This window comes from Lissotriton helveticus, chromosome 6, assembly GCF_964261635.1.
Source record: "Lissotriton helveticus chromosome 6, aLisHel1.1, whole genome shotgun sequence".
NCBI classification, from domain to species: Eukaryota; Metazoa; Chordata; class Amphibia; order Caudata; family Salamandridae; genus Lissotriton; species Lissotriton helveticus.
The window spans coordinates 1,022,759,681-1,022,772,342 of NC_136067.1; the positions used below are offsets into that span (position 1 = coordinate 1,022,759,681).

The window sequence follows — 12,662 nt, forward strand, 5'->3', positions numbered from 1 at the left end:
ACTTTTAAAGGCTGGTTTTACAAATCCACTCAGATATCCACATAGAAAACATATATGTTCTTTGCAGCAGGCACATTACCTCTCTGCGCTACTTTATGGTGTGTCAGTACTTCCAATAGACACAACTCTGACCATTTGCTCTAGCACAAACATCAATCAAAAGAGTTATCTTGAAATTATTATTGCAGCCTGAAAAGTGGACACATAAGGACATCTGCAGCAGGTGCTTTTAAAATGTAAATTACTTCTAAACATAGCGCCCCCCCAGGTTAGTGTCCCCCTTCCAGGTCAGCGCCCAGTGCCACTGCACTGGTCGCACTGCCCTAAGGAGGCCCTGCGCTGGGTTATTTGATGCCGATGGCCCTGCACTTTGCTATCACTCACAAATTCAATAACCCAAATGGTTTATAATTTGAAATGAATAATATAGACAAACATAGGGAGCAATCATTATTAAGCAAGTTGACATTTCAAACATGTTTTCTCTACAAACAAGTTTCACTCATATCTTTTACTGAAAAGGTATCTCAGTCAGTCAAAAGCTTTTATTTCGGTTGAAAACCATAAAAAGGCATATTTACATACATCAATGCAATTAAGTAGGGTTATACATAATATAAATATTAAAAGACCTCAAAGGATCCAGTTTTATGAATAGATTTTAAAATGTTATAATTACATGGATAAAAAAGTCTCATTAGCGCTCCTAAAGTTCCCACCAGTTCCCAGTCTGCTTTTAAAAAAGAAATGCTCGCCATCCATTTATCACAACAGGTTACCCCATGGGGAATAGTTGGTGGGATTACCCCTTTTTAGTGTTGCACACCTTGTAAACCACATGGACAGAAGGAATGTAGATGTTACAAAAACTGTCAGGAAGGCAGTGTCTGCTTTAAGTATCCTATAAATCTCTCTATAATCCCTCATGCTCCTGGACTTACAAATTTGGATTATCCATTTCGCTCTAGCCCGAGAGTACGAGGGGCAGAAGAGCAGAACGTGCAGATCTGTCTCTCTGCTTCCCTGGCACTCTGGGCAGATGCTTACCGGAGATGTGGCTTTTGACCACTTGGCAGTTACGTCCCCGAGGGGGAGAGAGCCATGCCTGAACTGAGTAGAAAGTTTCCTGGCCAGGGGGGGCTGGATGTCATCAAAAAAACTCTCAAGGAAAGGGTGAGCCTTGATCTCAAGAAACGTGTCAGTCAGCCTACCCAGGGAAGGGCTTGAGACTAAGAGGGCCAAGCCATGCTCTCTCACTGCCACACTCAGAGTTTTCTTAGAGACCACAGAGCAGTTCTCCTCAGGGGATGACCTCAGTTCCCCCCTGCCAATGGCCCTAGAGAGATGTTGGATGTGCTTTAGCCATGGAATGTTACCCGCACCCCTGATTGCTAACAAGTCCCGTAAATCCTCCCTGTAGCTCTCAAGTTCCGGGTTGGCCCATAGTCGTCTCCAGAAAAACAGAGGGCGATTCGAAATGACATCTTGGATAGGGACCAAGCCCAAGTCTAGCCTTAGTGGAATGAGGGGTGTACTCTGTGGTAGCCTCAAAAGGCACCTCATAAAACTATTCTCGGTAAGGGAGATAGGGGCCACGCTGGCATGTCCCCAAAGGTCCGCTCCATACAGTGCACCACCTCTCGCCTGGGCTTTATATATTTCAACAGGCGGCGCCACCAATTTAACGGAAGATTCATTAAAAACTTTTAAAATACCGCCCGAAGATTGGGCAAGCTTCAAATTAGCTTTGGCAATGTGAGTCCCCCAATCCATTCTGTCATTTAGAGTCACCCCCAGGTACTCAAAAGTGGACACCCGATCCAGGGCCACACCATCCAGGTGCGGGTGGGGACAGTTAGAGCGTCTCAAGTTGAACACCATGTACTTGGTTTTAGTGAAGTTAATTTATAAGTTCCTCACTTTACAAAACCCAGAAAAGGCCTCCAATGTGCGCTGGATACGCCCCGATGATTTGGACAATAGGAGGGTATCATCCGCGAACATTAGTGCCGGTACCTTCCGTCCCGCTAGGCTGGGGGAGTCCAGATCTTTTGCTACCAGTAGGAAGGCGATCAGGCCATTAAGAAATAAGGAAAATAGCGTTGGGCGAGGACACACCCCTGCCTCACGCCCCTTTTCACTGGAAACGGGGATGACAGCTCACCACCCCTACCATGCTTCACCCTGGCGTACATGCAAGCGTTTAGAGAGATCACACACGTAGGCCGGAGCTCCCATCTTCTTTAGGATAGTCCAAAGCTTGTCCCTCTGGACCAGGTCAAAAGCAGACCTGAGATCCACAAATATCAGGTACAGGCTTCTCTCGCCTAGGGTGACCGTCCTCCAGTAGACCAGCTGAAGCCTGAACAGCTGATCGATCGTGGAAACCCCCACCCGAAAACCTGCCTGCAGGGAGGTTAGGATGTGGTGGTCATCCATCCAACACTGCAACCTGGTTAGGAGGACTCGGGCGAAGAGTTTCTGGAGGACTTATTGGGCGATAATTGGCCGGGTCCAAGGTAGATGCCTTCTTGTGGATAGGTATTATTTCTGCCCCCAGCCAGGTCGGGGGGATGGCCATACCCTGCATGATGGCATTAAAAAAAGTGCAAATATATGGTGCCCAAATCCCTTGTTCTGTCTGATATAAATCCCCCGGGATCCTATCAAGTCCTGGGGCCTTTCCTGGTATCAAGCTCCCAATTGCTGCCTTGACCTCCAGGATCGTGCATGGATAACTGTCATAGACACTACCCATCTCTACGGCTCTATCTAACCATAATATAAATATCTTCCATTTCCAAGTAGGAAAAAGAAAATATGTGTATATTCGTGTTACTTGAAATATTGTCATTTGAATCTGGGTATACATGTTTTTGCTATTCCAGGAGCTTAGACTGGAAACTTATACATAGGAATCTGGTTATGTTAAACGGCGCATTGCTATTTTGTACAACAGGCTGAACCCTGGTCGGATTTTCGTGGCAACACTTCCCGTTTGAACACAATTTTCTTGACACCAAGGAGCAAATTATCAAGAATGGCGCTAAAAATTATCGCCGGTTTAACGGTAGAAAACTTCTGCTAAAGCGGCGATAATGGGCTTGATAATATGCCCTTGAGAATTCCAATAGAAGTCCATGTTCTGGTGTGAACATGGACTTCGGGAAGTGACATTGGACTCCAATAGACGAGGAATTAATTTATAGGACAACTGATGTTCCTGGGAATAGTTTACTGCTTTATGACGTGACCTCCTAGTGAGAAAAGAGATTGGTAAGAACTCTTAAAGGTTTAAGTAGAAATGGGTGTGAGGATGTATTTATGGCTGAATGAGTGTGTGTAAGTGGGGCCATGGGGCTGAATGGTATATTTGGAACTAGTTGGTATAGACTGGGCTGAGATATCATGCAGGATTCAAGACTCCCTAGTAGGAAGAACATGCAAGGATTGGGAGAAGATGTGGCTCGGTTCAGTAGTCTAGTTGTACTAGTGGTGTAATTCTAGAGGGTGTTGGTATGTTACTTAGAACTGAGTGTGCCAAGCGATTTGTTGAACTAGCCCATTGAATATGAGAGTCCGCTTGGCACTAGGAAATGTTAAAGTCCCTATGAATTTAAATGCAGATCCAGTGATAGCTTTTTCCTTTAAAAAATCTTTGGTTTGATGGTTAAATTGCATAGAAAAAGTGATGTAGGATGTTTAACATTAGAACTCATACATTTATAAGATTTAGGATTCTTTAGGACTTTTTGTTCTCCAATGTGTGTTATCCTGACTATAAGAGTAGATGGTAGGGCGTTTTTGGAAATTAAATTCTGACTAGATATATGGGTTGAGGTATTGCCCAATAAATGTTTGAATATAGGAAAATGTTATTTTAATGGTTTTGGGGTTGGAAAGTTATTACTACATTTTTTTAAGTGTGTGCATTAGATTCATTATTGGTACAAAAGGGGGTGGTGATGGACGGAGCATCTGAACCAATCAAACACTCACACCCAGTCAACAGATCTGGGTTTAATCCATCACCGTTCTTTAGCCCACTCTGCCACCTCAGTTCAGACATGGCCATATGCAAATCAGTCTGACCCTGTGCCTCTTGGTAACAGTCCAGCCCGAACTGCCAAGCCATGCCTTCCCTGGACCGGAAACAAGCTTCCTAGGACCGGTTTCTGGCATTACAGCCGTCTTCAGCCAGGCTTGCTTGAATCCAGTGGCAAAGTGAGCAAGGGACTCAAGTCTGAGCATGCTAAACAAAGGCATAGTATGGATTAAAGTTCTGCTTCCGGATATGTACGAGGAAAGATGGTGATTCTTTCTAAGGCCATTGTAGTGTTTCTATATTTAAGATTATTATCTATACAACATATTCTTTACTTTACTTAGGTGAAACATATACCCTGGAGAATGGCACATATCTGCTCTGTGAAGATAATTATTGACTTATACTAATGAGGCTTGCAATCTCTGAAACGAAATCTATGATCAGAGACATGAACTAGGAATAATGAAAATATGCTGATCTCGAGGTAAAGATTTTGTATTTGGCACGATCTTAGTTATTGTTTCGGTAATGTAGTTCTCTAAAAAAGCAATCTATCAAATATAGCATCAACAATGTATGGGATAAAAATTGACCAAAAATGTTTTAACATTTTTTATGTTTTTGCTTCTCCTTGCTCAGGGCCGTTTCTGCCATTAGGCAGGACTAGGCGGCCGCCTAGGGCGGCAAAATGATGGGGGCGGCATTTTAGTCTGGACTCAGTGCACTGTGCAAGTGATTTAAGCGCACGCACCTGACCTCTGTGGCCTGCTGATGTTTGCCATTGAATTGCATTTGCTGATGCTTGTTGTTGTGTTGCCGAGCGGTGGGCGTGCGTGCACACCCTAGATTATAATGGCGTCACGTGTGTGTGTGACTGTGTGTAGTAGAAGACGAGCGGGGTGCGGGTCTGACTGTGTTACACACTAGTGGGTCCCCAGGGCCGTCAATCTTGTAGCGCTGGGATAGCGCTACCAATGACGGCCCTGGGGAACATTCTTGGCCAATCCACGAGCAGGGCTTCTGCCAGGGAGGGCAGGCCAGTGACGGCGGTGACGCACGGCGCACCAGTGCCACCATCTCTCTCGGCGCGTGCAGCGCGGGGGACGGTCTGTGTGTGTCGTGTCGGCACTGGCTGGGCCTGGCCTGGCGCCCCTTTGCCCATAATTTAATTAGTAACTGCCAGGTCTGCAGCTGCCACCTGCCAGCCAGTGCCACCACACAGCCAGGGAGTCTTTTCCTGGGGGTCTCCGTCCCTGTCTGACTCCGTCTCTCCCGCCGGCCGCCGGCCCTCTCCCGACCCGACCCACCCCAGCACCACGACTCACACGAGGCAGGCACAAGCCAAAAACAGCATAGCCGCCCGCAGGCCTGGCCGCCCGTGGTCCATCTGGTCAGGCCTGGCCGTGTGGTGGTCGACTGGTCGTGTCGTACGACGCAGCAGGCAGCAAGGAAAGCAGCAGGTCGCGAGTGACTACAGTCTGAGCACTACTGCAGTCAATCAGTGCACGACGCACCGCCTGCCGGTGAGTCAGTCAGTCAGAAGGCCGCTGGGCCTGGCTGCCTGCGAAAATAAATATAAAAATATATATTTCGGAAATTCGGATCCATCCAATTCGGATGCATTTGCATGCTGCAAAATCGAATATTTTTAAATGCATACATTCATCTTAATATGTATTGTAAATGTAATTGTGTAATGTTCATCATCAGGATGCCAGTCAACACGCAGGTGCCACGAGGAGTGATCTGCTGATGCGTGCCCTGCTCCGGGGCTAGCGCCTTGACACACCAGGCATCCATGTGCTTAGAAAGTTTAAACGCCCAGGATTGTTGCAAAGCGCAGTGCGTCATAGGCCACACTCCGTTGGTGCCTCGGTTTTCAGCAGTCTGCACACAGCAGCAAGCTAAACGTAACTAAACCATCTCTCTCTGACTATGAACACATTTATGCATACAGAGCATTTCCGCAATGTTATTGCACTCATTCTTATAAAAACTAATACATTGGATCTCAAGGCATTAGTCCCGAGACTCCTGAGTTGCATTTAATAAATAAGTAATACTTAACATTGCTGACACTCAATTTGTTACTGTTTAACCTTCCATTGTTCATATCAGGTTATCCTGCCAATTTATTTTGATATTATTGTATCTGTCCTAACATTTGCAAAATCCGATTAAAGAAATTAGAGGGGAAAAAACCATTGCTGAAACTGACATTTTCCAATCCAGAGGGTACTCAGTAGGGGTCCAGTGTGTCAGGGACGTGCCAGACTCCCGGGATATCATCATCATCATCTACTAGCCAGCGGTTGTCCTTAAATACCGGCATGGATCCTCCTGTTCTGGACCTGCATCACAAACCCTGGTTCTCAAGGGCCTCCATTTATTACCACCAGTTTACACAGGAACATATGAAGTTCCATGTTCCAAGAATGATTATCACTGACACTGAGTCAGGCCTAATGCATGTTGTGTAAATGAGGCGGAGGCGGGCGGGTGACGGCCGGTGAGGTGAATCATTCATAATTATTTATCTGTTATCTCCGCTGTGGCCTGACTCCGGACCGAGCCCGTCCTCAGTCACGGTCGGCTGGAGAGTGGCGCAAAAACACTGTCACTGTAGTCTGCCCTGCTGAATCTGGTCTACGGTCAATGGACAGGTATACTGCACTTCTGAGAGAGAGGGAGGCTTGCTTTACTAGTACTGACAGGCACATCATCGATCTTTGCTCGTCCTAGGCAGCAACAGTGCCAAGGTGGGAAGAGAGGCTGTGGGAAGTTGAGGGGGGGGACATGCCATCAACTATACGATATTGTATGGGACTATACTATATTATCAGGAAATACCATATAATATTGTATATTTCTTTCATGATCTAGATGTATGCATCATAAAATTGTGTGCACAGTGCAGAACTTAAGAGCAGAGGACCCCTTACCCTTGTTATTTATGCGTTTTTATATAGGGCGGACTTTACCCGAAGGTGTCAGAGCACTTTACAATAGAAACAGAACTGATACATGAGAACATTACAAGTGAACAAATTACAAAAGCAAACGTTACATTAAATGAGGCAAAAGTGACAATCGTGAGCCAACAAAATACAATAGGTAGCAAACGGTGCATTACAGGAGGAAAAAGTGACATGTGTGCAGGTTACAAAAGCATACAAAGTAAACATAGAGGTATAATACTGCAATATATGGAGGACACTCAAACACCAAACGTTACATAGGCAATGGTGGCACTTGTGCAAGTATCGAAAACAAACAAAATGTAAGAGGTAGAAAACAGTGTGTTAGAAGAGAAAAGTGACGTGTGCATGTTACAAACGAGTACCCAACACAGTTAGAAGGATAATACTGCAATAAATGGCAGACTCTCAAACCACAAGAACACACTGGGAAGGCACTTCCATAGTCATGTAAAGTAGATTTTTCTATAATGGGAAGGACTTCAGATAATAGAGAGGGCATGAATTACATTTGGAAGTGTCTTTGAAGGAGGAGAACCTTGAGGTCAGTTTTGAAGGCCTGGGAGGAGGTGGTGGTCCGGATCTGAGGCAGAAGTGAGTTCCAGAATCTCACTGCGCAGCGCTGCCTGAAAAGGATTGGGCCATCGATCTTTCCTTCTTGAAAGTGGGAGGTTCAAGCAGTAGATTTTCCACATTTCGTGATGGTCTAGAGCCTCCAGTGCGTGGACAGTGGAACTGGGCCTGGTGTCATTTCACCACAGCCAACCCTTGTACCTTGAGAAGAAGAGGCCCCCGCCCCCTAGGCCCTTTCCTTCCCCAAGCAGGCAGGGAAAGCATAAGTCTGCACTGCCCCAGGCATGTTAAGGGGAAGAGATGTGAAGGCGGGTGATTCGCAGTGGCGTTGCTGGAGCTAGAAAGGGACCAAATGTGGCCTGTGCCAGTGCCCCAGCCGACTTTGTGTTGGCCACCCCTGAATGCCACCTGCTGTCTGTGTGCCATTATACGTTTGCGTCCATAACATAGGGCGCGTGCAGTGCTTTACTTTTCTGGTTCCAGTAAAAAGCTTTTGAGGCCCAGCCATTTTGCAGCAGGCAGGCTTCATTTTTGCTTATTAGTGATGGGGTTTTCTGGCTGTCCTTCAGTTTAGCGCGAAGAAACACAAACACTCTGGCTAAGTTGCCCTTCTCAATAAAAGAAATGGAACATAGCGTGTTGTAATACTCATCATGTATGTTAAAGTATTTGTTGGAGAGATCTCAATTTTGTGTAGTCCCAGATCTGAGTAGTAGAAGGTAACTTAGTGTGTCTCCTTCAAAGCACATCATGTAATGTGCAGATGACAGAATCTTTTTTTTAATGTAGCCCAGGGAAGTGGGTTACTGCTTTGAACACTTACTAATTATGAACTTGCTGTTCATAATTAGTAAGCCTTTTAATATACCATAGTGAGCTATGTAGGTTATGTGACTGCTACATCTTTTAACCCTCACTGAACACATCTTGTACATTGATTTACACACTTGCACAATTTATTTTAAATGTGTATGTTATATATACACTAGTGCTAATTAAAGTGTGCGTAAATACTGTGACAGACAAACACATCTGACATTTTTACAGTTCATGCACTTGCATAAAGGGACTGAAAAAAAGTGAAAAGCATGCCTCTCTTAAGTACCTGTGAAAAGCTAACATGCTGTGCACTTTTGTTTACCTTATGTTTCATTTACATTTAAGTGTGAGGTTCCAGGACACTTGATCAAAAGGAGGCCTGATGGCCCCTTAACTTGGCCATTATCTCTAAATGAAAAACTGGGACTAGACACAATATGGATCCCTCCAGCAAATACATTATCCTCCAGAGTTTTATTTCCAAGGGCATATGTACAAGGAAAAAGAGCATTCTGGATATTAAATGAGGTATTGTTTTTTTACAAATATAATATGCATTTTGAATCTATACAATATTCCGACTTATTATTGCCCTATATTTTTTCAGGTAGAATTTAGAAAGGATCAAAAATGGCAGACAGGAAAAAACTCTCAGGTGCTCAGTACAGAAAAGAAAAGCGGATAGAGAAATAGAACTATCCAAATTGGAAGGGTCTATTGAAAAATGTCTACGTTTTCCAAAGAGTTCTCTTGAAATTGTTGAGGCATCAACTTCAACCTCAGAAAAAGATGACGATATAGGCCTACCAGACAAGGCCATAGAAGTTAACAGGCAAGAACAAGAAGACGTTATAGTGGATACTGCAAAGGATAACCTTGACACTGAAGATGGTGATCAAAGTAAACGCCAGACAGTAACGGAAGAAAGCATTAAAATAGATTATTCAGATCCTGCTTCCTGGGAACACTTACCAATAAGTGGAGACAAATTAAGAACTCTTTTGGTTGAAAATGGGCCAAAACAAGTGAGCAAAAAATTTCCTTTAGATGAGAAAAAAAGGAAATTTTCAGCTGTACATTATAAAAGAAAACTTCCAAATGGAGAAGTTGTTTACCGTGAATACCTCCAGTATTCTGTATCAACCAATAAAGTTTTCTGTTTTTGCTGTACTGTATTTGGCGGAAATTCAAGTACAAGTCTCACTCAGAATGGATGCAACGATTGGCATAATATATCAGCAATTCTGTCTTCACACGAAAAGAGTGTTGAACATATAACCAACTTCCATAACTGGAAGGGCCTGTATACAAGTCTAAAACAAGATGCAACTATAGATAGTGTCAGTACAAAAAAGCTTAAAGAAGAAGAAAAGTACTGGCATCAGATCTTAGAGCGTGTAATATGTCTTGTACGAGTCTTCGGTGCACAAAATTTGGCTTTCCGTGGCAGCAGTGATAAACTTTATGCTCATGACAATGGCAATTTTCTTAAAATTGTGGAATTGCTCGCCTTGTTTGATACTATTATGAATGAACATCTCAGGAGAATACAAAATAAGGGTAGAAGACATGCTCACTATTTAGGCAACATTATTCAAAACAAACTGATCCAGGTGCTATCAAACGGTATCAAAGACAAAATCATTTCATTGGTTAAGAAGGCAAAGTATTTTTCTATCATTCTTGATTGCACCCCAGATATCAGCCGCACGGAACAAATGACCATGATCATTAGATTTGTGGACATCGTGCAATCTTCAGGAACAGAGCCATGTCAGTCTTCTGATGAAGATTTCCAAGAAAGCAGCCTCGTGCAAATAAAAGAACACTTTTTGGGATTTGTACCACTAACCGAAACCACAGGTGAATCAATGAGTCATGTTCTGAGAGATCAGCTCAAAAGCTTCTCATTGGCAATTGAAGACCTACGAGGTCAGGGTTATGATAACGGGAGCAATATGAAAGGCAAGGAAATAGGGAGCATATTATCAAGGGGCTTTATCTCTGCTTTTTTGGCTTTAAAAGCCAAGAAAGCGGAGATAAAATTATCTCCCTATTACCAAGCTGTCGCTAACACCAGTTAGCGACAGCTAATAGGAGATAGTGACCATCTTGGGCCCCGCTTTGCATGTCAGTGATATTTATCACTAATGACATGCAAAGTGGGCGTGCCAAGATGTTAGCGACTGAAAACAGTCGCTAACATCGCTATCTCCTATTACCAACTTTTGGAGATATTCGCGCTAAGCGCGAATATCTCCAAAAGCTAACACTTGCCCAGGAGCAGTTCTTAGCCATGTTATCCAATGGGAGGTGGATAACATGGCTAAGAGCATTTGCTCGATAATGCATGAATATCGCGGACTTTTCAGTGATATTCATGCATTGCGGCCGTTTTTTATCGCATTTGCGATAAACCTTGCCAATAGCAAGGTTTATCTGCGATAAAAATCGCCGATTTGCGGCGATAATTTTTGTCTCTAAACAAGTTAGAGACAAAAATTATCTCTATTGGTTGGTAATATGCCCCTAGGTCTGCAGAAGAAAATTCTGGATATTAACCCGTGTGCCTTCTATGTCCCCTGCAGTTCCCACACACTGAACCTTGTGGTAAATGACGCTGCTTCGTGTTGCACTGAAGCAACAGCCTTTTTTGATGTTATACAACGATTGTATGTATTCTTTGCTGCGTCAACACGTCGATGGGATATACTGAAACGTCATATACCATCTTTGACTATAAAACCTCTGAGTGATACTCGGTGGTCAAGCAGGATCGATGCCTTAACTCCCATTAGGTACCAGTTACCGCATGTATATGATGCGTTGTTTGAAATTACTGAAGATTCAACTTTCAAAGGCTCTTCTGGTACCATGACTAAGGTTGAAGCTGAAGGTCTACTAAACAGTATCTCTTCATTTAAGTTTGTTGTTGCAGTTGTAACATGGCACAGTATATTATTTCAAATCAATTTGACCAGTAAACTGATGCAGGAGAAGCACTTTACTCTTGAGAAAACAGTAAATGAGCTTAAAAGTACAGAGGAGTTTTAAAAAAACATGAGGAGTGACATGGAATTTGAGAGAGTTTTGGTTGATGCTCGAGAGGTAGCTGAAGAAATCAACGTTGAGCCAATTTTTCAGCCAGAGAAAAGAAGGAGGAAAAGGAAATTGTTCGCTTACGAATCAGAAGATGAACCCATCGCTGACCCCAAAGAGAAATTCAGAGTAAATTACTATTTTGCAATATTGGACACTGCAATTAGTTCTGTAAAAGAGCGATTCACACAGTTAAATGAAATTGCAAGATTATTTGGTTTTCTATACAATATGAGTGACCTCAAGATGAAAACTTCCAAAGAACTCATGGATTTGTGTATCCAATTGGAAACCGCTCTAACACAGCCTAGACCTGGAGAAACCCCATCTTTTCTAAAGGACATTGATGCGGCAGCTCTCTGCTCTGAACTTTCAGGATTAAGTCATCGAATACAAAAAAATGCGAAACCCGAATATGTGCTGAACTATCTGTGCCAAAACAAATTAGAAAATGGTTTCCCTAATTTGTTCGTAGCTCTTCGTATACTTTTGACTTTACCAATGTCAGTGGCAAGTGCAGAGAGGAGTTTCTCAAAACTCAAATTAATAAAAACGTATCTGCGCAGTTCCATGAGCCAAGAGAGACTTGTGGGACTAGCCATAATTTCAGTAGAAAAAGACATGGCTTTCCAGCTTGACATTAGAGATCTTCTTAAAGACTTTGCTAAATTAAAGGCAAGGAAGGTATCGTTGGATTAAGAGAAAGAACCCAAAACACCATTGAAGCTAGAAGAGAGAAATTTAAAAACAAAATACAATCAGGGATGTGGAGTTCCTTTAGCCGGACGGCCAGGACATATTGTTTGGGGTCAAGGGCAACAAGTTTTCATGTGTGTTTTGTCCTTGGGACAAGGAGGCCCAACCCCCTGCTGTACAAACCCCTTTGCTGCCAGTTTGCAGTACCACATTATGGATCAGGGAAGGGCACTGCCTCTGCCTGCAGTTAAGGTAATTTGTTGTCCATATGTTAATATTGTTCAAACTTGTATTTATGGTTCCTTAATTGAAAGCCTTTATTTTTAGGGTGAGTGCTCTAAGTAAATGTTGTAAGCTCTGACTGCACTTCTGACAGTGGTTACAGTATAAAAATGTGTACACATGTTTGCAAAGTTAATACAAGTTATTTTATATCTAATGCATTTATT

General features: G+C 43.3%; 1 long non-coding RNA gene across 3 annotated transcripts in view; it reads left to right on the forward strand.

Moving 5' to 3' along the window:
* The first annotated feature begins 5,152 nt into the window (after positions 1–5,152).
* Positions 5,153–12,662, forward strand: part of LOC144761631 (uncharacterized) — a 566,884-nt gene continuing 559,374 nt past the window's right edge. For all 3 annotated transcript variants that reach the window (XR_013595824.1, XR_013595822.1, XR_013595823.1), the window contains exon 1: positions 5,153–5,571. This is a non-coding gene — a long non-coding RNA (uncharacterized LOC144761631). The remainder of the gene's footprint in view (positions 5,572–12,662) is intronic.